At 36.9% G+C, this 25,332-nt stretch overlaps 1 protein-coding gene across 1 annotated transcript in view; it reads right to left on the bottom strand.

The window, feature by feature from the left end:
• LOC139717934 (1-phosphatidylinositol 3-phosphate 5-kinase-like) overlaps positions 1–25,332 on the bottom strand; it is a 99,375-nt gene that overhangs the window by 38,152 nt on the left and 35,891 nt on the right. The window lies entirely within an intron of this gene.

Genomic DNA, 25,332 nt, shown 5'->3' with positions numbered 1-25,332 from the left:
TTTTTTTCTAAATTTGCCCGAACTGGTAGAAGCTTTTGTTTGAGAATAAAAAGGCTTCTTCACAGCAATGTCATCATCCGCATGATTCTGCAAAAGGTATGACACAATTTCACTTCTTTGTCTTTTTAGTCAAGGTTTTTCTCCATGGTGAAAAAGAAAAACAGTGTCACAGAAAACATCACCTCATTGTTTGAAAAAAGCTTTCACCTTCAAGAGTGTGTTTTCACAATCGATGAAATGAGTCTCATTACAGTGCAGCGGTCATCATCACATGGTCTTGTTCATTCAAAGTTGATGAAAGGAGGCTCATTAGAGTGCAGTAGTCATTATCACATGGACCTGTTCATTGAATCACATCAAATATTCATTGTTTTGTCCAGGTCACACACACACACACGTACATCACAAAAGAAAAAAAAATTGGGACAACGGTATAATGTAACCTAGATCCTCATTGGGGAGTCCATTGTCATGTACAGATGAGTTCACAGAGATCAATAAATGCATTGCTGATAAATTCAAACATTACTGTAGTTGATATCCATCGAAGATAGACAGAATTTTCTATGCCAAGATTCCAGGAGGCACTTCCTTATTCCAATCAAGAATTCATCCCCACACATAAGGAAGGTAATGGATATCCGCCTATTGATCACACATTTACCATGAGTCCAAATGCTATAATCAGAATGTTCTGGCAATCTACACATTCATTTTCAATATTCTGTGCCACACTTGCATGACTCACAGGTTTCTTTTCTGTGGAAGTTTTCACCCCTTATTTCACAAGCATTTCTTTCTTCGTGAATATGGATTCTAAATCCTCACACTGTAATGAACAGGGGCTTGGAGATTGGCCATGTGTTCACTGGTGTATAAGCTTGTTTATTAAATTACATAAAATATTCACTGCTTTGTCCTTGTCACCACACTTGTACATCACAACCGCCTACTATTGAGGAGAAAAGCTCAAACTGTGGAACACAAGCAGCCTGGATCCCCATTGGTGGGTCAACAGTCACGTCAAGAATAAATATGCATTGATTATATATTGTAGATCCCACTATCGCTGCAATCAATTTCCCTTGCCAAAATTCTGCGTTGCATCTACCGAACAAGAATTTGCTCTCTAAAGTTTTGGATTTGTACAATTAATATATCACTTGATCACACAATTCCATCACTATATATACACAGTACAAAATCATGATATTCCTGCCATTCATACGTGTCTATCTACAACATCCTTTGTTGGGATATACTGTATACAAATGGTTTCCTTTTTTACACCTCTTATTCCAATACTTTTGATGCATCCATTAAATTTACATGGCAGTGGCAGGATCTCATTTCATATAGCTAAGTAGGTCAGCAAGCAATGACCTGTCCACCCACTCACAAATCTTGATAAATGCTGCCTAATGCCACTCACTCTAATAACTCCATTAAACCGTCTCCTTGCTCCTAAACAGTCTTTTTTTTTAAGAAAAAAAAGAGAGAGAATTCTGCCACATTTCCAGAATTCCTAGCCATGACATCGATATTTGCACCACAAATTCACACACTCATTGGCTACTTCTGACAACTTCAGATTGGCAAGCCAATACAGTCAGCTCTCAGCCGGTAGAGCTATTCAACTCAATCACTTGTCTCTCATGGTTGTTGGGGTAAGGATGAAAGATGTGGTATTTACATTTGACACACAGATCAATTTCTTACGCATCTTATGGTGAAAAACTGATACTTGATAAATAGACCTAGAGGAGAAGAAATTGAGCATGGAAATCTACTACTTTTACGATGCTAAAAGAGGTGATGTGTTTAGAAAATCAACAAAAGATTAAAGGAAAGAAGGACTTAAAAACTCAAGTGACTATTTCTGGTGCTGTTCACCTGGTCAGTTGTGTAGTTTGGTGACATGATGCACGCAGAAAAACATACCAGCCATTCACTGACAGATAAACCTATTCTTTGACAAACTGACAAGCACAGAGAGCATGTGCATTGTTAACATAAATTGTTAACATTCATTACCTTAAGTTCACTAAATTGACCAATCAAAATGCAAGAGAAAAACCCGACAGACAAACATTCACACATCTTGGCCCTGTTGCATAAAACCCTTACCGCTCCTTTCTAGCGGTAAGTCTTCAAATTAGCGGTAAATTTTAGAATCCTTGAGGCTGATTGGCTGTGATGCCTAATTTTGATGGTAGTTACCATTGAAATTCAACGGTAAGTTTTATGCAACGGGCCCCTTGTTGTATTCAACTTAGATGTCAATATAATAATTCTATGCGGCCTATTCTAATTTTCCCACAATCTAATCAGCAAATTGCTTTGTGGTCTTTCCTTTTATCCCATCTGAAAGAAGAAACCTGCAGTGCTTGCAATCACATCAGCAGTGCACTTCATCTCCGGTGAGCTGAAATAAAGCTGTAGCAGGGATGATGAAATTGGAATGCTGTTGGTAGACCTTTGACAACTAATGAACAGACATATCCAAGCCAGTAGGGCATGAGTGGGTGGTGCCTGAATACCAATTAGGGCAAGTTTAACTCAGGTCCAGCATAACCTTTTGTGCAACAGCAAACTTGCTAGTCACACATATTCAAGGGTGAAGACAATTTAATTTTTGCATTCCAGCCTCTAAGAAAGAATAAGAATAGCAATAGCAGCAAATATTCTAAGGCAAATGCTATGCCATATTCATTTTCCTTATCCTGAATGCATACATGTACTCAAGTATATCATTAAGTTTGTGAATATCACATAGTTCTGCCAATGCATATTTCATCCTATAAATTCAATTTGCAAAATCAATGTACCTGTATTTCTAATTATTCTGACTTAATAGTAATCACATCTGTGTACACATAGAACAAAAATGTATCACAGACATTAAATTACATTCTTTCATGATAAAACTGCATGTTGAGAAAACAAAACAAAACAAAAAAAAACTTTCCGTGATAACAAAGGAATGACTAGGGAATGTATATTTTAGTGTGGATGGTTGCAGTACAGTTCTGATGCAATTCACATATAATAATATACTGAGAATGTGAACATTTGCGAAGGACGCCAATGTAAAAAAAAAAAAGGCACAAAATTCAGAATAGTTTTTCTCTGTTAGTGTTTCGACAATAGAGCCTTAAACCATTCTCGTGCATTTTGTTGGAAGTTCTAACAACATATACAATGTGCAAATGTCGTGTATACCATTGCTAAACTAGTGGCCAGTCACATACACGAAAAACATGTACTAGGACTTATATGTGAATGATGCAAATTTCCCAATAATCACAGGAAAAAGATGTTTCCAAGGAGAGTTGATAGCAGTCTCAAGTTGAAATCAAATTTCTTTTTTCTTTCTCCTTTCTCTCCCTTCTTTTCTCTCTGTTGTTCGCTGGTTTATGATTGCATACTTGTTGTGTGTATTTCTGTGTATGTGAGTGTGTGTGTGTCGACTTCTTTTCTGAGACCCTACCCCCATAAGCAACTTACATGTATTTGATTTAATTTTCAAATATAATTTTGGCATACTCCAGAGTATTCTGTGACTTTGATCTAGCATTTCGTTCTCTATACAGGGTTTTAGAATGTTTGTTTTTATATAATTGTTTGATGTGTAGATATAGGGCCTATGTTACGATTTTAATTTGTAGAAAACCTAATATATGAAATGAAGTCATTATAAAATTAGACACCTCAGCCACAAGTTTTATAAAGTCAGATATCAAGGGGTGTCAAGTTTGGTAAAAATTTAACTGTGCATTCTCAAAGAGATAATAAAAATGTACAACATAAGCACTCATTTTGGACCACTTCCCCCTTCTTCTCTCACGCTCCAGGGGGGAACCCCTGGATCTGCCATGAACAAATCAGAAACTTCATTCATCAATGTACTAACTCATAGTATTAACAATTAATAGCTCTATCACTCCTGGTTCTAGAGAAGACGACTTTTAAATATTCCTTAATTTGGGAGTCTGGGATCCCTGGGGGGCACCCAGGTGAGCACAGTGCCCATTTGAAAAAAAATTGAGATGCTATACCCTACGAATGCTATCTGCTAAGTTTGATGAAAATCCATCACGGGATTTTCAAAAAGAATGTACAATTTAGACCTCCATTTGGACCCCTCCCTGGATCTGCCATGAACAAACTTGAAACTGCAGTCATCAATGTACTAACTCATTGTATTAACTTAGATCTATCACTTCTTGTTCTGGAGAAAAAGATCTTTAAAGATTCTTTTTTGGAAGGTTGTAGGCATGGTGTCCATTTGAACAAATTGAAATCCTCCTATCCCCCTAGGGATGCTACCTGCAAAGTTTGGTGAAAATCTGTCATGCAGTTTTCAAGAAGAAGATGAAAATGTAAAAAGTTAATGCGCACTGGATGCCAGACAATGAGTGATCATAACAGCTCTCTTCAGCCTGCGGTTAAGGTGAGCTAAAAAGTCTCTAAAAAAATGAACATGTTCGATTTTCTGGCGAATCACCAGAGACCAGACTAGTTTCCTGCAAATGTCACAGAAATGTCTCCATGACCAGCCAGACTCCCAGGTTGCCAACTAGTCTCCATTAAGCAAATGATGTACCCACTTTAATGAGCACATATTGATACCATTGCATTATAGAGATGTCCCCCAAAAAAGTCAACTCAAATTTTGATTATTCCAGTGGCTCTTATGAAAAGGGAAGAATGGACTCACCTGATACATTTACGATTTGAATGAGGTCCATGTTGTTGTTCAGTAGTATAAAGGCAGTGTTATAATGGTTACAGTTTGGCTCTCCTTGTCACTCGTTTTTAGTTTTGCATCCTCAAATAGGAAGGACATTAGTGCCCAACACAGGTTACTTACAGTTTCTATTCCAGCCTTAGAGCTAAGAAAGCTAAGATTTAAGCAAGTTGGTCATAAACTCAAACAATTATGATTACTTGCTGCCTGTATTAGCATATTAGAAGCCTCATTTATGATACTGATGGTCATTCAGACAGACAGGTTTCTGTGCCACCATCATTGACAAGGAAGACTACTAAAGCTTATGATGTCACATGCACAGAATGATATAATCAAATATAAAGAAAATCAAACATATTTTCATTTTTCTCTCATGATAAAAAGAGTGGTTGACTTACCTCTTTCGGAAAGCAGGGAAAATGATATTACCCTTAAAACAAGTCAAAGGAATGTGTACCTGTTTTCAGAAAAGGAAATTTCTGTGGAATTTTCTTTATATTTCTTTATACAGTTCTACTCATGTGACATCATAAACTGTAGTAGTCTTCTCATCCAGCAATGACTAAGCAGAACTTTTAAAATTTTGGCGACCTTAGTAGCTATACCATGAATCCAATAATTCCAGCCATGGATCCAGTAAGTAGTTGGCACACAGTAGATCTACTGAATGCATGGTTCAGCTGGCCCATACGCATCTTTTACTGAGTGTGTGAATGTTTGCTTAGTGCGCAAGAACATGTTTACAGTGGCTGTCACCAGTGAGGCAATGAGTGGCCAGTAAAATGAGATTGCAAAAATTCTCAAGGAATTTTATAAAAGACATCACAAACTACATTGTATATAACTGGAAAGTTTTGGGTGCATGAAACTTCCACAAATTTTGTGAGGAGCTAAGAATTGTGCAAAGTAAAATGTATGCAAAAGTGTTTGTCCAAACAATGTACTGGGTATTGAATGCAAGTGGCGATTCATGAAAGTTACATGCTGCTAAAGAGCTTGTCGCTTCCAATTCGTGAAAGCTTCCTGTTCTGGTTTTACAGTAGTGGCAGAGGTGGCAACACTCACAAGGTTTTTCTACTGAGGTACATGTAATATCAAAGCATATCGGTGCAGTGTGAATGGAAGAAGTCGTTATATTTCCCACTGAGAATATAATGGGCCTTTAGCCTCAGATGACAGCCAATATTTGCAGGTTTTAACTGTTAACCACATCCCAGTCTCACACTTCCTGAACAGCATGAATTACATTGTGTACAGATGCCAAGCTCATTGTCAACTACAGGAGTCTGTCTCACAGAGATGCAGAGGGAAAATTTGTGATATGACAAAAAAGCAATTGATTTCATAGCTTGAAAGTGAAACTTCACATCATGTTAAAACTGTCTTGTATGAACAAGCAGAAACTCAATCGTCACAATGGCAGCAGATCCATTATACAGATGAGACAGTTATGACATGCTCAAGTTTCACATTTTCAGGAGACAGCAATATCTAATCATAAATTAGAATAAAAGCTACTTGTAAAAATTGTGCTAAACCACATTTGCTACCATACTATTAACCATCTTGGTAGGATCTTAAATAGTCATTTGTTTCAATAGTTGGTAAGTTAACACTGAGCTGGCTAAACTTCAAGCACATGGCTATGTTAGTGCCCTTGTAGTAAGCCATCTTCGAGTTATCATTGACACTCATCTACATTTGCAAAAACATAATTTCATATATTTTGTAAATGTGAACTAGTCACCCCATTGTGGCATGATTTATGAACTATTATATTGCAAAAACATGATCCTGATTTTAATTTGACTAATTTCCAAAAGCTTTTTGGTGCTCTAAATGATAAGTTTCTTTCTTATTGCTAACCCATTGAGGATGCATCCCAAGTATACTTGGGGAAGTGTCTACAGGAAATGCGTGTTGTAGCAAAATCAGTCCGTCCTCAATGGGTTAATTTTGTTGTTCAAGTATTTCATTTTCATTTGTAAATACAGAGAGATTTTATCAAATTTTGTTGCATTTAAATCCTTGGTAGAGAAGTAGAAAGAAATTTGATATTATTATGGCAAAAAAAGAAAGAAAGAAAAAGAAACAAGCTCCCTATTCATCTTTGGAAATGGAAATTTGAAATTCAATTTGAAGCATACTGTACACACGTTACGTTACTATCTTTTCATGTACTGTAAAAGTGGATATTTTCGCACAACTAACTTGTCCTGCTTTAATGGGCAAGAAGAGTTTCGGGTGTTTCTAATTCCGTAAAATCAAAACATTACACACAAGAACATATGGCAAGCAAAAATATTCGCATGCTTTTATTTTCGCCCTAGTTTCTGGTTGTGCGAAATATGCAAAGATTTCCACACCGTGAAAATTTCCACTTTTACAGTATATGGTATGATAACCCTTCCTATATTGTGCTTGCCAGTGGTGATATTGTCAGATTGTTTGTTTCATTTTGACTCTTTTGTTTTGTTTTGTTTTGTCTTTGTAAGCATATAGCTGCATTGTTGTATTCCATTCTATTTTTTTTTTTTTTTGGCTTGTCAGCTAAAGAAACCCAGAAGTGGCACCAGAAGTTGCGCTGAAGGCTTTTTTTTTTTTTTTTTTTGCTTGTTAGCTCATGAAACCCGGAAGTGCCCCCCCCCCCCCCCCCCCCCCCACTTTTGAAAACATGGCGTTGGTGGTAATCTTACAGCAGTTTTCTATTCAAAGTAAATAGAGGTTCTCCTGACTGGTGTGTCTTTGCCTGATGAGGCTATAAGTTGTTCAGCAGGCTGGTTTGTCCTGTTGTATGGTGGGGGAGGAGGGCTTTGGTTGGCTGCTTGCAGTGACTCACTCTTTTTTTTTTCTTTTTTTTTACCAACCATATGTATCATCATCGTCAAGTTTCTGACTGATTTTATCCAAGAGCATTACCTTTCGTAAAACCCGCCCTGCCACTGTTGTTGTTGTTGTTGTTGTTGTTCTTTGCTTTACATCCAATCATTAAAATCATGGCAATTACTTGTACATGTTAAAATTTCTTTCAATTCAATTGCACATATCTTGGAAACAAAATAAGAAAATTGATACTTAATTGTCATGACAGATAGCTTGATGATAAGAACAACACCTTGATGATAACAACACCTTGATGATAAGAACAATACCCCTCCCCCTCCCTATATTCAAATATAGAAATATGATTTCATTCCAAACACACTGCAACACCTGCAAGTATTCAATCTATTAAGCAGATCTTAGTGCCAAACTCAAGTGTGCCAAGTTACTAATATACTTGATGGATAGCCAGTCTGATGTTTTGATTAATCATATTGAATGTTTTACACAGAGTTCTTTTCAAAATAAAACTTCTTACAGCAATTAACCAAGGCTGTAAGACAGAATGATTTACAGCATCAAACTCACGTTGCCCGTTCCTGTCATGCAAGAAGCGGGGCTTTACTTAAAAGCACACTTTTGTATTCTAACTACCCAAGAATGTGGGCATCAAGTTTTGGCTGTTGACAGTGGACTAGTAATAAACCTCTGGCCATGATCAATGGAGGGGCTATAAACAAGTTGCTACTCACTGCATCTATCAGTCTACAGCCCATCACTTGGTGGCTAACTGTTGCAAAAACAAGACACCTTTTGGTGCAGAATGGTGTTTGACCATCAACTCCCTCGAAATTTGCATTGCAGGACGGTTTGCACAGAAGTTTATGGACAGACACAACTTTGCTGCAGTCAGGCTAGGTAAGGAATCAAGTTTGTCTCCAAGTTCATGTAATTCTGTTTTGCTTACTTTTACAATGTCAAGAAAAAACAACCATGACACACACAGAACACACACACAAAAAAGAAATTCAACACAAAAGTACCGAAGAAAGCATCTCCATGCCTTGGATGAATGCATGTTTGGTTTGAACGAAGACCTTATGAATGGTTTGAATATACTATCACCATAAAAACTGCAAAGTATTCTTGTGATCACTTTTTTTTTTACATTTTGTATTTATTGATACTGAAAGTGTGTCATATTGTTCACCAGTAAACAGCTGTAAAAGCTTAATCTATGGAAAGATGTCATTGGTAAGATCAATGTCGATAGAGTGTTGCCCTTGTTTCTATTAAAGCCTGTGTTATATCTAATATATTTATTACCTTTTTTGTCCTTGGTGGAAATTAATAGTCCCAATCACGTTGAAATGTAAAAGTTATTAAGGGTTTGCTTAATCAGAGAAAGAAGCAATAGAAAACTTTCAATTATGAGTGCAATATGATAGCTTTGAGTGTTTTTAGCAGCCATGCATCAAGTACTCTGACATTGATCGATTGATTTGAATACTTTAAAAATGGATGTGCCGTAATTCTATGAACAATCAATTTAAAAAGCCCTTAAGTGTGATTACAGCTTACAATTAATTGTATTTCCCACTTTCAGTGCACATTTATCTAGCCGTAATTTATCAATACTTAGATATCTATACATTCCATATGCATCACTGCTGAAAAATTTTTCAGAACATGCAAGGGAACAGTCACAAGTTACATGTACATGCATATGTACTGTACATGTGAGTGTGTGTGTGTGTGTGGCGGGAGGCAGAGTAGGATGCAAATGTGTTGTGTTTTAATTTACTTGCACTATTACTTTGCCTTGAATACATGGCACTGAGAGGCTTTTTACATGTATGATGCTGCCAGAAAGATGATGGTGCATGAATCACGGGCTAAGAGTACATACTGCTACTCTATGAATTGTGATTTATGATTCTATTGCTACAAAAATGCCCTGGGGTGATTCTCTTCTGTGAATATCTCACCTTCGTATCAATTATTAGGTAAAGACATTTGAAAAGTATCCATTTCATCCTGCTAGAAGATGGAGAAAGATGGTAAAAATTGGACTACACAATGCCAAGTAAAAACCAAAAGATTGTTGTGAAATTTCATTTTCATATTCTGTACCATATGTGACAAGCATTTCCAGCATAAAGTTTATAAACTATAACACTATCAAACATGATCAGGACATATAATCAGTTTTTAATTAGGAATATAATTTCAGCAGTTGGCCCCACACAGCTTACATTAATTGAAGTCCAAAATTTCTAAATTTTGAATGTACAGCAATCATATTGATTATTCTACATCGGGATACATGCGTTTAACATGAGCAAATGATATGAGTCAAGTATTAAAATCATATATTCCATAGTGGCCAATTGTAGGTAAAATCTTATGGCAATGTTATAAAATTACTCTTTAATTACCTTAACCCTAAAAAGACTGGGGGGGGGGGCCTAAAAGGCCCCCCCCTCGACATTTCGCGCGATTACTCAGCAACACGCAATGCTCTCGCCGCGATGCTCTATGACTTTTTTCTTTCGAGTTTCCCGCACATTTTGACACCAAATTTGTGACGCCCAGGGGTACGGTTCTGAAGTTACATAACTTTTTGTACATGCACGTGAGACCGAAAATGGCTCAAAAATGTGATTTTGTGTACAAAGTCAGTACAAATTGAGTTTTATCACATGGTTCATATAAATATGCTTATTTTTACTCTCAATGGCTAAAATCAATTTGTTTTAGTAGTATTATGCTTCAAAAAGGGTCTGCCACAAATTTTGCTGAAAGAAACAACAAAAACAAAATGTCGTAAAAACAAAGAAATACATAAGAAATTCATAAAACAATAAAATAAATAAGAAATTAATCTTGATACCAAATTTTTTTTCAAGTACATTTGCTAAGAATGCCACAAAGAATATCTAGACCAAAAATGAACACTTTTGGAGCTTTATTTACTGATTTAGATCAAAAAGTCTGATTTCTTGCATAAATTAGCATAATTAATCAAAATAAAATAAAAGAAGACTATTTTGGAAAATTTAAATATACGATCTTGTAAATTACATCGCACACTACCATTGTGCAAATTTCCGCGGCGATCGCGCGATCCACGGCCGAGATCTTAAGGGGGGGCCCTTTAGGCCCCCCCCCAGTCTTTCGAGCTACCAAAATAGCCCAGTCTTTTTAGGGTTAAATCAACCCTCTACCTGAGAACTGTAGACATAAGAATTCCTCATCTATGCTTTTGCAAATATTCTTTTTTTTCTAAATCCTTGGCATCAGCCTTTTTTGGGACAAGAGATTTTTCTTATCATGATATTCATAAGAGATTCCTTAACAACCTACTCTTTTGATAAATTGCATGGCACTTTCAGGATTATACTTCCCTTTCTGCAAAAATACTTCATGAAATTGAAACACTCTTTATGTGTGCTTTGAACACAAGACAAGTTGAAGGGTAAGTGATCACAGGCTGTGCCGGATGAGACATAATCAAGTCGTAAATTTTGTCTCAGCCAACAAAAGCTGGCATAATTATAGCTGGCCCTCTATGGCTCTGTCTTCAGTTCATTTTTTTTTCTTCCTTCTGGAGGTAAGGAAGATTTGTAGCGGTGAGCAAATTCACAATATATCCCTAGATGTGACCTATCACCTGGTAAACTCACAGATATTTCAGCTGAGATATCTATCATATATAAGGTAATTTGGTTGAAAGACAAGAATCTGATATTTGCTCAAAAATGGAAAAGTTTTTATCTTTTTCGGGAATCAAAGACGATCGAAGCTATGATTGTGATTTAGAGTTCTAACCTTGTTTGTAACCTTAAAAAAAGGATGACTACGAGAACGTTTAAATTCTCTGGTTTCCATTACATTATTTGCTTGATCTAGATTTTAAAAGATTTTCCACTTACCCAAGTGGGACGAAATATGTTAGGAAAAAAATGTGGGCATCACAGTACTATCAATACTGCAAAGTTACACAATATGCCAAATTACTAGAAGATTTGCTGTTTTCCCTATGAACAGGGATATAGTCTTCCAAATCCATTTGTAGAGGGGCAAGCATGTATAAAGTTAATCTATAAACTAGGACAGGATAGGATTTGTATACAAGACTGAAGACTTTTGCTGTCACCTTTTGCTTCCCATAGCATCTCTAACTGAAATGTTCTCAAGAGGCCAATTGGTGCTAGGCAACCTGAAATGCGCCAAGACGGGATCAAATTGAGCAGAGGAGGTATTGACTTGTTAAGGGCTGATCAAACAATCCTATTCTTCATTCTTCCTCGGGACACCGAGGCTTGAGGGCTCAAAACTGGAGAAAATCTGGTATCAATGAGGCGGAAATTAGAAGACAAATGATGTTTGTCTTCTTGGGGAGTCATTGAGGAAGGTATGGTTTCAGGGGAGATTAACTGAAGTCTGCTTGCTGAGCCAATGCATCAGAAGTTAAATTCATCTTCAGATGAAAGCGAGAGAGGGAGGGATGATTCATGTAGAACATGTACACTGTACCATCACTGATCTCAACGTACATTCATAGGTATGAAAACAATCTTCAGTTTGAAAGTATTCCAATTGTCTGTCTGTTTGTGACGAGGATTCATGATATGGTAGAAAGTAACAGTCAGCTCTGAGATTGTGATATTCCCAAATATCAGGTAAGTCCACATTCTCTCTATCTATGTCTGGATGTCATTATAGTCATAAATCGAGACCAGTGTTAAAACTACAATACCAAGAGAATTCTCTCAGACACAAACCCAGACTGGTAGCAAGTTGTTATTCAATGTTGGATTGATGATGCCTTTGGTAGTAGCAATGATGTCACACTGTTATCATCTTGGAAGGAATTTGGACACTTCTACCTGTAAAGGAAGATCAGCTGTGCATTGTGTTTACTTTTTCTGCAGGATTTAATGTGACCAAGTGGATTTTGCTCAGTTCCACAAGTGCTGTAAACCACATGGAGTGAAGATCTACTGATGTGTACAAAACTCTTCAGCGGGACTTTGAGTTTGGACTGGGAGCATTATGTTCTCAAAGGTATAATATTCATTCCTTCCTTGCATGTCTTACTTATTACTTTTTTTGTGTGTGTCTTTTATATGAAAAAAAAATGATAAAGCATGAAAACAGCATTTAGTTAAACATTTTGTTCACAGGAACCCTAAATTAATGTGAAATTATAACAAGCATTTGTGCCTTTGATGAAAAATCAGTAATGCAAAACATCAGTAATGTGTGTGTGTGTGTCAACTGTAATTTGCATACCATCAAGTTTCTGATTAGCAATTTTACTTTTAACTGATTTAACTGCATCCTCAAATTATGCACCTACAATAGTAAACTCAACTCATGGACATTTATCCAAAACATGCAAAGTGAAAGATGAAATTTGACATTCTGAAGATACTGCTACAACTGTATGTTTGGTGTCCAACCCCACAGCTTTGTGCACCCAGAAATACCAGACAACAAAAATTATCCTCAATATTAGACAAAAGCAATATTTCATAAGGAAATGAATTTCTTACATTTAGTAACTGGGCAATTGTTACAATTGACATTAGCTACTATTGGACTGCATGCTTAATGAAAATTCATTTTGTCTTAGGAATCTTTCTAAACTTAATTCATCTTTTCCTGTCACAAACTGGTCCCCAAAAGGCCTTATGTACAGATTTTGTGCAAGTGTGTCTGTGTCTATTTTGATTGTTTTTACATGTAATTGATATTTCAGAAGTATGTCACACTTTTATTGAAGTACACATGTGTATCAGTGAAGAAAAGGATACTAACGTCTGCTCAATCATTCAAAAAAGTTCTCATTTCATAATGATGGGGGGGGGGGGGGAGGGGTATGCCACACTTCAAGAGATAGGTACCTTTAAGTTTGAAGATACAATCCGAGTGCTGTTTAAACAGTTTTCCACATTTGCAGCACCACAACTTACGAAGAAAACTGGCTGTTAATCTATTATCATGACAGGCAATAACTTGGTGATAAAGCAGTCACAATTAATGGATAAGTGCTGATAGCAAAGCAGCCTTGTTCCATCTGGAGAAGGGGGGGGGGGAGATTTTATAGAATTTCTGACAAGTGATAACCAGTAATTATGAGAAATGAGCTGTGTACTTTAGCACTCTCTGTGCACTGAAAGATGTAGTCTGGTTTTGCAAGTTATTACACTCTACATATACATTCTGGATGTCCAATTCTGGATGGTAAGGATGACAAATTTCAAGTCTAACGGTCACAAGTACTGGTTGATGCAGTGATGAGCAATTGGGGATGACATCTTTGTGAAGCGAAAATTGGCTCTTTCTGTTTATGTTCAGGTTGCACTGGGTTCACTATCAAGAACTAAGCTATACTGAACAACTCATCTGGATTTACTATGCAAGTTGCTCTTCATTACTTTGTTTACATCAAATCTAACTGAATTTATGTGCACTTATACATGATTTTGGTCTTTTTGATACATGTAAAGAGTGAAACATATTAACTCTCAAGTGCTTTCAATGTCCTACCACTAGGTTTCGTCCCAGACTGCAGAGATGTACAACATACGTGTGCATTCGTAAATGACTTGGTCCTGTATGCGTCACGACAATGGATCCTACAAGTGCAAGTAGCCTAGGGGATGAAGTGTTGTCATCCAGTGGATACACCGAATCAACAGATGAGATTGAAAATCCTCACACACCCAACCCAGTTGCTCTCAATCTACAGCTGACATACCTGGGAATGATATGTATCCTTGGTGCATTTGGCAACATCATGGTACTGGTGGCAAGCCTGTCGCACAAAGAGTTGCGCTCACCGGCAAACATGTTTATTGTCAATCTCAGCTTTGTAGATCTGCTGACAAATGTCATGTCTATTCCAGTGCTGATGGTCTCACTGAAATATAATGCCTGGATATTCAGCAATGGAATGTGTCATGCCTCTGCCTACATAGCCATCATCTGTCTTGGACAATCTGTTCAGAGCTTGGCGCACATTGCCGGCGCTCGGTACATCCTGATTACAAAGCCCCAGAGAGTTTATCAGAAGTTTTGCTCGTGGAAGGCTGTCTTTCTGAATATTACATTCATATGGTTCTCAACAATTTTCATAGTGATAATTCCAGAGTTTGGCTTTGCAGATATCAAATTCAATCCTAACCTCGGGCTCTGCAGTGTTGATCCCCAGCACCAAAATGCATGGATCTACACCACCATCCTCGTCGCACACTCGATCCTCAGCACTTTGATCCTCATCCCCTGCTTCTACTTCACAACATGCTACACTGTCATGTCCAGTCGCAGGCGCATTCAGCAGCAGAATGTTTTTCAACGTAACGTCAGCCGCATCGAGGAGAACCTAAACTTTTGGAAGCGTGAACTCGGCCTCTCTAAGGTTCTCATCCTTACACTTCTTGCTTATATTATCTGTTGGGTTCCTTTTGCTGTTGTGCACTTCCTCAGTGCTGATGGCTATGTCTCACCCGTGGCTCAGCGGGTAGCCATATTATTTCTTGTGACAAATTCCTGCATCAATCCCTACATTTATGCCGTTTGCAATCGCAAATTTAGACGGGTGTACAGAGACCTCTTCTATGGTTTGTGGTATAGAGTGCGACCCCAAAGCACAACTGACAGCAATTCATCACAACCATGTAAAGAAAGGGAGAATGAACAGAGTAATGTAGGGATCCTGATTATTAAACAGCCCACAACTTCTGGTACTGCAAGCTCCTGTCATGATAACCATGCCTTTCGTGTGACCACGTCAGACACTTGATAACACTTCAAATAATTGGTGCAATCCAACGCTGTCATTGTGTGATCATATCAATTACTGAAATTGAATATTTCAGCGTGAATTCTTCAAGCAATCTCACCAATAATACATTTCTGGCTGTGTGTTCCTGTCATGGGAAGTCATACCTGCGTGCACAGAGTTTAAATAATTACTGCTTGCATTTTGAACGAACTATGACAAATCATGTGACACACAGCAAGTTGAATAGTTACGTTAATTTCTCAAAATTGATTCTAATACTGGAAAACTCTACACAGGTCTCATTCAGTTATACAGATGGGAATGATATTACAGACCAACTTAAAGTTGGCAAAGAATCAAAGTCCATTTTCATATTACTTTACGCCAAACAATTTTCAGATTTCCTCAATTGAATCTTATTTACAAATTTGGCTTGGATGACAATTTCATGATAGTTTAAAGATAATGAAAAGTTTTGGTACCTCAAAAGTTTCCCTGAATTTCCTTGTCTTAGTTTGTGTTTCAGGTTAAAGTACTTTTCATATACATGTAACTAACACTGTGAGACGTACTCGCCCCAAAGTGCTCTCATGTCTTAGTAATCATGCAATTAACTGCAACCAGCAGCCCCATACGCATAGCATAATGGGGCTTTGCATTGTAGCATTCAGGATCATGACAGATTTAGTATCGGGCAAGTCCAAGATAAGGTCCCCTCAGAAGGCAAAATTTCATCTTTGCTCAATATTGACATGTTTGGTATCATTTTGAAGCTTATGAGTTGAAGTTTTGATTTCCATGGAGGAAAAAATTATATTATGTAAATTTATGCAAATTTCAGGGGCTTCATTTGCATAAATGTGAAACACAGCGTTACGTATGGGACATTTATAAAAATTCATATTAATTCAAAGGAAAGCAAATGATATTTGATTAATATGTGGACATAAGAAGTTCATCAAATAGTTTAACTTGGTATGAAAATTTAGGGATTATGCAAATGATTATGCAAATTAGCTCGTGTCCTATCATGAGATGTCCCATACGTAACAAATTGAGGTCATTTTTTTAGGTTTTTTCTGAAATTGCTAAGGTTATTTTAATTCCCTTTTGGAAAGTTCTAATTTATTGTTTAGAGAAATTAAATACCATAGAAAAAAGAAAAAACAGCAAAAGGAATATTTTTTATGAGGCATTGAAATAATGTTACGTATGGGACAAATGCGTTACGTATGGGACATCCTCATACATAATGCATGTGAATGCATGTAGCTAGCTGGGAAGGTCTCTCAGTACACAAATGGTCAACCATCCTGAAGAAAGCATCCCAACATTGTAACAACTTTTTGAGTTATAGACACTTTAAACAATACATGTACTTGACTGAACAATTTTCAGAAAGGGGGAGTGGAAAATGGCAAAATACACAATGAAAAATCAGCATTAAAGGGATGGTATAATTTTTTGTAGAAATGGGGATTCAGTTTTCAACATTTGATGAGATGATTGGAAACCAATCATATGAATTACTAAAGAGCATACAATCCTAAGACAAGAGGAATTCAAAGTTTAGTGATGGAGATCCAATTTGAAATGGTTGTGATATAAATAAAAAAAAAATATATATAAAGTAAAATGATTTTTTTTTATTGCAAATGATACAAAAATTTTCCTTATTCAGGTTTCAATAATAGCCATGACAAAATTCATGGGTATACATATTGAGGTGTGACTCGAATCAATGACCTGACTGCTAGACAGACATCATATATCTACTCGATCACTGAGGTTCCATGCAGCAGGTATTGCTTATTTATAAAAATTAATATTTCTTGTGTCAAGTTTTTTTTTTATTGAAACGAAATGGCAAACTGGCCATCATCAATGGAAGTAAACACTTTAAACTATTCAATTTTTCAGTAGTAACTATCCTGATAGAAATAGGGCATACACGTGTACATACTCCGGTTAGTCATAAAAATATACCAATGATTAAATATGATTATGATGGTAAATATTTGGGGAATATTGTTCCCTTGTCAATCTGAATCAGTATTTGAGTAGTTTCAACTGATTCCATTTCAATAATTATGCAAAAAAAAAAATTTATATGGGTATTTTGCAAAATTATTTTGCAAAATACCCATAAACATGTCTCTCCACACACTAAACGAATGGGGGACAAAGGGCATGCATACTCAGGTTGGTCATAAAAATACAAAAATATGATTGAATATGATTAGGATGGTGAATATTTGGGGAATATTGTTTCCTTGACAATCTGGATCAGTATTTGAGTAGTTTCAACTGATTTTACTTCAATAATTATGCAAAATACCCATAAACATGGTTCTTCACACACTAAATGAATGGGGGACAAACTGTCCCATACGTAACTGTCCCATACGTAACACGTCATGTCTGTCTTTAATTAGAACCTATAATTAGAGCTTTTTACCTAATGACACGAAACTTACCTGTGATAATCTTGAGTGTTGTGACTTTCATCACAGTGAGTTACAAGTTGTAGAATGAAATACTTTCAGAGAGTTTTGAGGTTGAAAAAAATGTTCAAAAAAACAAAATTTTTCTGGTCCCATACGTAACGGCACTTATTTTCTCTTCTAGAATATAATTGTGAGGGTCATTTTTCTCAATTTTTTGCATGATTATACTTCTCCTAGATATCAATCACCATGATAAAGTTTAATATGATCAAAAGCCATTAACACTATTTTTCAGGTCATAAAAGTCTCTGAATGTCCCATACGTAACGCGCGTGTTATCTTGGACTTGCCCTATCCCGGGTAAATATCAACTTAAAATCCAAAAATTTCTTCAATTTGAAGACTTACCAATTAAGTTGAAGTATTGAAAACAGGCTTCGGGCAAGGTTTGGTTCTGCCAATAGTCCCTTTCTGTTCGAATTGATGACTGAATGTGACTCGGTCGAGAGGACCTTGGGAGAGCTACATACAACGTTGTACAGCTGTACACTGAATACTACAGCCAGTGCATGCGATGCGAACACATCACATGCTCACAAATTTCAAATCCATGAACGGATAAGATGTTTGTGTGCGCATGCGCTGGCCGTATTATTCAATGTATGTAGCTCTCCCAAGGTCCTCTCGACCGAGTCACATTCAGTCATCAATTCGAAGAGAAAGGGACTATTGGCAGAACCACACGTTGTCCGAAGCCTGTTTTCAATACTTCAACTTAATTGGTAAGTCTTCAAATTGAAGAAATTTTTGGATTTTAAATTGACATTTACCCGCGATACTAAATCTGTCATGATCCTGAATGCTACAATGCGAAGCCCCATTACGCTATGCGTATGGGGCTGCTGGTCGTAGTTAGCTATGCGTATGGGGCTGCACGCTGCTGGTCGCAGTCAGTGGTTTCGTACAATACAATGTACTACCTCGCCGCCGTACGGCGGCGGCTCTGGTACGAAACATTTATTGCACGATTACTAAGACATGAGAGCACTTTGGGGCGAGTAAGTCTCACAGTCAATGTACTTTAACCTGAAACACAAACTAAGACAAGGAAATTCAGGGAAAACTTTTGAGGTACCAAAACTTTTTATTATCTTTAAGAATTCTGTCCTAAAACTTCAGCATTAAAGCTACTTCTACATGATCCGCTCAAAACTAGATGTTTGTGAGACTCTGTGTTCTCAACATGGGCTGAACACATGTCACACAGCTTCTTGGCATAAAAACAAAAAACAAAACAAAACCCTTATTGCATTGTGAAAACTTTCAACAATTTTGAGTTAGAATATGATTTGCACATTACTCACATTAAATTTTGTTGGAAATATTCTTGTCTGTGAAGGTATCTGACTTCAGCATTGTAAAATAGTTTCATTTTAACTTGTTGAGGGCAGTTTGATTTTGCTACAACATGCATTTCCCATAAATGCTTGCCTGAGTATACTCAGGACTCGTCCTCCACAATTTAAGAATGAATTATACTATATAATGGTTATTGGGTAGGAGAACAAGAGAAAGCTTCCTGAATACTGTAAAACGAGGAATGTTTTCTCCAATTTCACGAGAGTCAAGATTCGCGAAATTAAAATGCATCTGAAAGTTCTTGTCTACACTTTACGCATTGAATGTTAGCGGCAACTCATGAAAATTCCATACCACGAAAAAGGCCGTCGGCTTCAATTCGCAAAAATTTAATGCCGCGAAATATTGTGTTTTACAGTAACATGACGATGCAAAAGAGGTAGTGAGGTTTGGACTGGTCAAAATATTTGGATCTGATGATATGCTTTATGGAATATCTGATCTCTAAAGGATATGTGAGAGTAAAATCTATCTGTCGATAACTGTAGTTAAGAATATTAAGTCAGCAAATTTGTACAAAGTCAAGCAGCATTTAAGAAAAAGAAAGTAACAACAATGTGAATGTATTACATACAGACTGTATTTATCCATAATGTCCTACCAACAGGCTGTGCAAAATGTAAATTATTATGTCACTTTGACATTTCTTGTAATGCAGAGTATTCCTTGCTTGGTTGTTTATTTTGTACTGATCAATTTATTTTGCAATGTCCCAAACTTGAAAAATTGTTATTTGCACATAATTACACACTTTCACTTCCTGTTACAATATAGCCAAATCAGAACTTTATGTGCTTCATCTAAGCTTTGTCATTGGCAAAATTTTTCATTTGACAAATTTAGTTAAAATTCATGTACAAAGGTGTACCAAGGTGATATAGCTTACATCCACTGGAGACTATATTTATGTACAGACATTCAAAGTGTCAAAACAATCCCAATATTTGTCTGATTTTAAGCAGGGAGGTGCACCTCCCTGTTTTAAACAAATTTACACTAATTTCTGTTTTGTTTCACTGCTTTCATTCTTTTGAGAGTATTTCCTGTTTGAGTAATGGATTCTTGAAAAGGATTGAATAGCATTTTAATAAGCTTCGTGGTGGACAAATGATTACACTATGTACTTAACCGGCATTCATAGTGACCATAATAGATTGTGGTGCAAATGTTTTGCTTGACTATCAAAGTGCATTAAAATAAATTACAAGTTCAACTGGTTTTACTTTCAAGAATTTGATGAAAACAAACAGTTCCTTTGGAGTCGAGGCAGCTCATCAAAACTGAATTAAATTTTACTTCACATAATTTAGCCATTTCTGAACCCCCCCTCCCCCAAGCACGCAAATATTTAGCGAGCCATATTTGTCTCTCATTTTTAAGGGTAATTTAATGGATTTCCATATGGAATGTTGCTATGATATCATACATTATAACTCCAATGCATCAATCACATTCTCTTCAGAATTTGCCCTCTTGCAAAGAATTTCATTGTCAAGCCACCTCTGCTGGGATTGTTTCCATTATAATGACAAAATATACACAATTGCAAGTGAGTTTTCACAAATCACTGACAATAATTGTGTCAATGCACAGTAAGTTTTGTACAATATTAAGGCAGAGAATGTTCATGACCCATGGTATATTGTTTGCATTTAGGAGCTCCCCCCCCCCCAAGAAAAAAAACCAACACAACAGCAACAACAACAACAAAACAAACTTAAAAACATAAGAAAATGTAGCTCAAATATATATACTGTAAAACCAGAAACATTAGCGGCATGAACTTTCTCAATTCAGAGTCAATGGCCTTTTTCATGGCATGAGACTTTTGCCAATTGTCACCGGCATTCAATCCATTGTGTAGACTAACATTTTTGCAGGCATTTTGTTTTCTTGACTCTTGGCACTTCATGTAATTTGTGAAAGTTTCATGCATGCAAAAATTTATAGTTTTACAGTAGTTTGATGAGCTATTCATATTCCTTTGCTTATTTCCAATGCACAGTACTGGGTTCAATGTAACAGGAAAGCAAAGTTTCTAAAATTCCCTCTGATTCACAGATTTATACCTGTTGAAAACAGCTGGCACAAAGGCAAGACATGTTCTGACTTTAATGCACTGAAGCTCTCATTGATATTTAGAAATTTAGTTCTCTTCGAGTTCATTTTAATATACTGTATAAGCTGTCATTTTCGCGAGGGTTAAATTTTCGCGAATTTCACGAATAACTGTTGGACCGCAAATTAAACAACATGCGAAAATGTCACCCATGCACTGGTGTAATAGTACACTTACGACAGCTCCGTGTCAATCGCGAAAACAACATCTTGCAAAAATGTCAATGACCTTGTTCGTGAAAATATCTGTAGGCGAAAATAACAGCTTATACACTATATATCACACATACAAAAAAGTGATAAATTTTGTATGAGACAGAGCTCTGCTATAAGAGATTTTTGTTGTTGCTGTTGGAAGAACTTCGATACTTGACCATATATAGGCAAAGTCAAACTCCCATGCTATGCGTATCTTTGACATTCTGCATCCCCCTATCCCATACTAAAGGCCATTTTCCTGCCTGGCATGAGAAGACCATCACCATGCCATGTCAATTAACCAGCCACCATGAAGCATCTTTAATAAAAATTACAACCATTAATCCAAAGTAATGAGTGTGACCTGACGGCGCACTTCCTCAATTAACATCAAAATAAAATGTAAATGGTCTACGTCACAGGGGCCTGCATCTTAATGAAACTACAACCCTATCAGGGCATGACTAAGGTCGAGGTAGCGTACATGTTTGCAGTTAGTGTATTGAGCACACAAAATTTCAAGGTACCGGTATCTCAACAAAAGAGCATACACAGAATATCATATCAAATGAAGCTCATCGTGTGAGCCCTGGAGTCACACACACTCAAATGCATGTACACATGTACACTGTAATAGATTACAAGGTTTATACACTACAATAGTACCACATGTAAAATGCAACTGACTTATAATTAAATCAGTGTCTATAATGGGATTTTAAGATAACAATAGAATAAGAGAGAAAGGGATAGTAGAGAAATGTTTCCAGTGAGAATTTTTGAAGATTTTGCACGAGACCATTAAAAAAAGTCCTAATAATGTTAAAAAGAGAAGAAAAAAACATCCTGGAATAATTTCAAAATTGCAGCACAAACTAAATAACTCCCAATAAATTACATTGCAAGCAGAAGAAAAACAATTTACCTTACTAGTAACAAGGCACATTTACTAGGCATTACAAAAGTGTGACGAAAATTTAATGCACATATGTCAATGAGGTTATACACACACACAAAGGAATGTGTGAATAAAAGGCAGTCTCTACTTTTATTCTGCAGGTCAGGGTACACAAACTTGCAAAGCAAAACTATGTAAGGAACATACTATCTAAGTGGAACTGCTCTTACATACCCTCTTCCACCCATTTCATCTCATTTTTACCACTTACAAAATGTTAAAAAAAAAAAAAAAAAAAATTAGCCCTGTACAATAGCTCCTTGGGAAAGCTAATGCCTACATAGTGCTTCTAGTGTATTTCTGCATCTTGGCTTTTGTCAGCTGTATTTTGCCTACACATTGGATAATTGACTCTCAAGGTACAACAGCATGAAGAAAGTCAGCCTTCTTGAGTACATTTCCTGTTCATTCACTCAAGTATGTTTCAATGATCTTAAGAGTGTGTAATCCATGTTGTGTAATTAATAGAATACTGACATTTGTTTACAACCATGCGTACATAGATGTTAGATAATTTGTTGAATGCTAGTTGGACTGTATATTATCCTTGCTGACATAACAGCTTGCATGATAAAATATCATTTCTCCCTTACAACAGAAAGCAATTACAGCTTACTAAGATTTGCAAATCACTCTCACAAACAGTCAAATAGTGTTTGGTTTATTTCACCATAAAGAAGCAGATCTAAATAATTTTGTGTGTGTGTGTGTGTGTGTCTTCAAGTCTTATTCTTTATATATTCATAGTCTATTTGACATCTATTTTCAGAAAAAAAAATGATGAAAGTGCACATTTAGCATGACAATTATGACAAAATAAAGGCAATCCTTTCAGAATAATGTCCTGATGCAAAGGTGCTGTTTCTGGAGTAAATTTCCCATTGTTTCCCCACCATTAAATCCAAAGAAAAGACTAATAAACTGACTTGAAGTGTTGGTTTATAGTGTCAATAAAATGTCAACTATTACAAAAATACGCATGGCACATGGTTACTCATTAACGCCAAACGCTGCATTTTACAACCATTAGGGTGGTCATGGTTTACCCACTATAGATGCTCACTGCAGGCAAATCTTGGTATAAAGTGTCTTTTACAATTGGTTTCCAACCAGTTTGCGACAGCATGCAACTGTTTTTGTTTTTGTTTGTTTTTGTTTGTCTGGGGTTTTTTTGTGGGGGGGGGGGGGGGGAGCGCTGCACAACTGATTGCTTGGTGTCTTGTGAGTACTCCCATTTGTTGCAGGTGATCACATGAACTTGAGACTGTCGTGACCGGTCACATAAATTGGTATGAACTTTGAACATACTAAATATCCAGACAAGCCCAGAGGTGATCGACCACTTGCGCAACAACTTGTTCCAGTCTCAGTCAATTGCACAAGCGATTGCATGGTCTCATGTCCACTCATACGACCATGCCATTGGTCATGCTATAATTGTGATTGATGTCAAGCCACTCCCGATCAGTCACACAACAATTGCATGCGAATCCACAACCACTTGCATAAGCATATGTGAGCAAATGCGACTTACTCATGCAACGGTTTCTTCTGGTCGCTTTTGTTTTATGATAGTTGTAGGCTGTTGCATTTGTGAATGCCTTCTTGCAGCCTGATTGGAATATTGGCATATGAATTGGAATATGGTGAATTGTTTGTCACAAGCTGATAATAATGGCTGATGATCACTGCATTTAATGGGGAACTAAACAAACAAACAAATCTGCATAGGTCATATGATCACATGCAAAATGATATTTTTTGACAACTTAAACAAAGTACAGTCAAACCTGCCATAGCGGCCACCTGTATACAGCGGCCACCTGTCTAGCAGCCACTGAAAAATCCCCGCGAGAGAAAAGCCCTGTTAAAGACCCTGTGTATAGCGGCCACCTGTCTAACGCGGTCAGCGGCCACAAATTTTGTTTCCCTTGGTAGATTTTAACCTGTCTATAGCAGTCACAGAGCTGATAATTCAGCATGTTTTTCTGCTTTTAGTAGCCATGCCATTCATTCATGGGCAACGTTCTGTGATCGCCACTGCTGCATTCATCGCTCATTCAGTAGTGTTATCAAGCTTTGTTCATGACTGTACACATGCTACTTTGCAACAAGAATTATTTCAAGAACACCGACAATGTTCCATGAATGAAAAACACATGGGCATACATGTATGTACACACATACATGAACATGTAAGTACCCGGTACTTATAGATGTATACAACGATGATACATGTACATGTAGGCAATGCACACACAGTTGGATAACCTGTCTATAGCGGCCACCTGTCTAAAACGGCCACTTTTTTCGTCTCCCTTGGGTGGCTTGCCTGTTTAACAACTTTACTTTCCCCAAAAACTACAAGAGGCAATAAAGTGGCAGGAAATTGTGAATCAAGAGATATCAATCTTGTTTGGAATAGATACACGTAGCAAATTTGGTCAAGGCCTCTTGAATCATGCATTGAGTATATTTGTTATGACCACCAAGGAAGCTGTAAATGCTTTCCAGCAAGCAACCACGCGACCTCCAAGTCTCTTCTGAAGGACGAAGCAGTAAGGACAAGTGTGTCTTGCCTGGGTGCACAACCTCTGCACCCATGAGACTCAAACCAGGGACCAACACAATGATAGTCCATGATCTTATCTACTGAGTCACATTTAATAGCTTCTCTTAATTTTATAAACCTTGAATTTGACTATGCATGTAACTGAAGGGAACACAACAGCTATACAAATTATCTACAGGAGGAACCTTGATCTTGATCAGTATATCTGCAATTTCAACAGACTTGATGAACCTATTATCATGTAGTTTG

This window comes from Diadema antillarum, unplaced genomic scaffold, assembly GCF_040938485.1.
Source record: "Diadema antillarum isolate AM-2024a unplaced genomic scaffold, OU_Dant_1.0 scf00000086, whole genome shotgun sequence".
Classification (NCBI taxonomy): Eukaryota; Metazoa; Echinodermata; class Echinoidea; order Diadematoida; family Diadematidae; genus Diadema; species Diadema antillarum.
The sequence above is the reverse complement of the archived record's forward strand: the minus strand, read 5'-3'. Positions and strand labels throughout refer to the sequence as shown.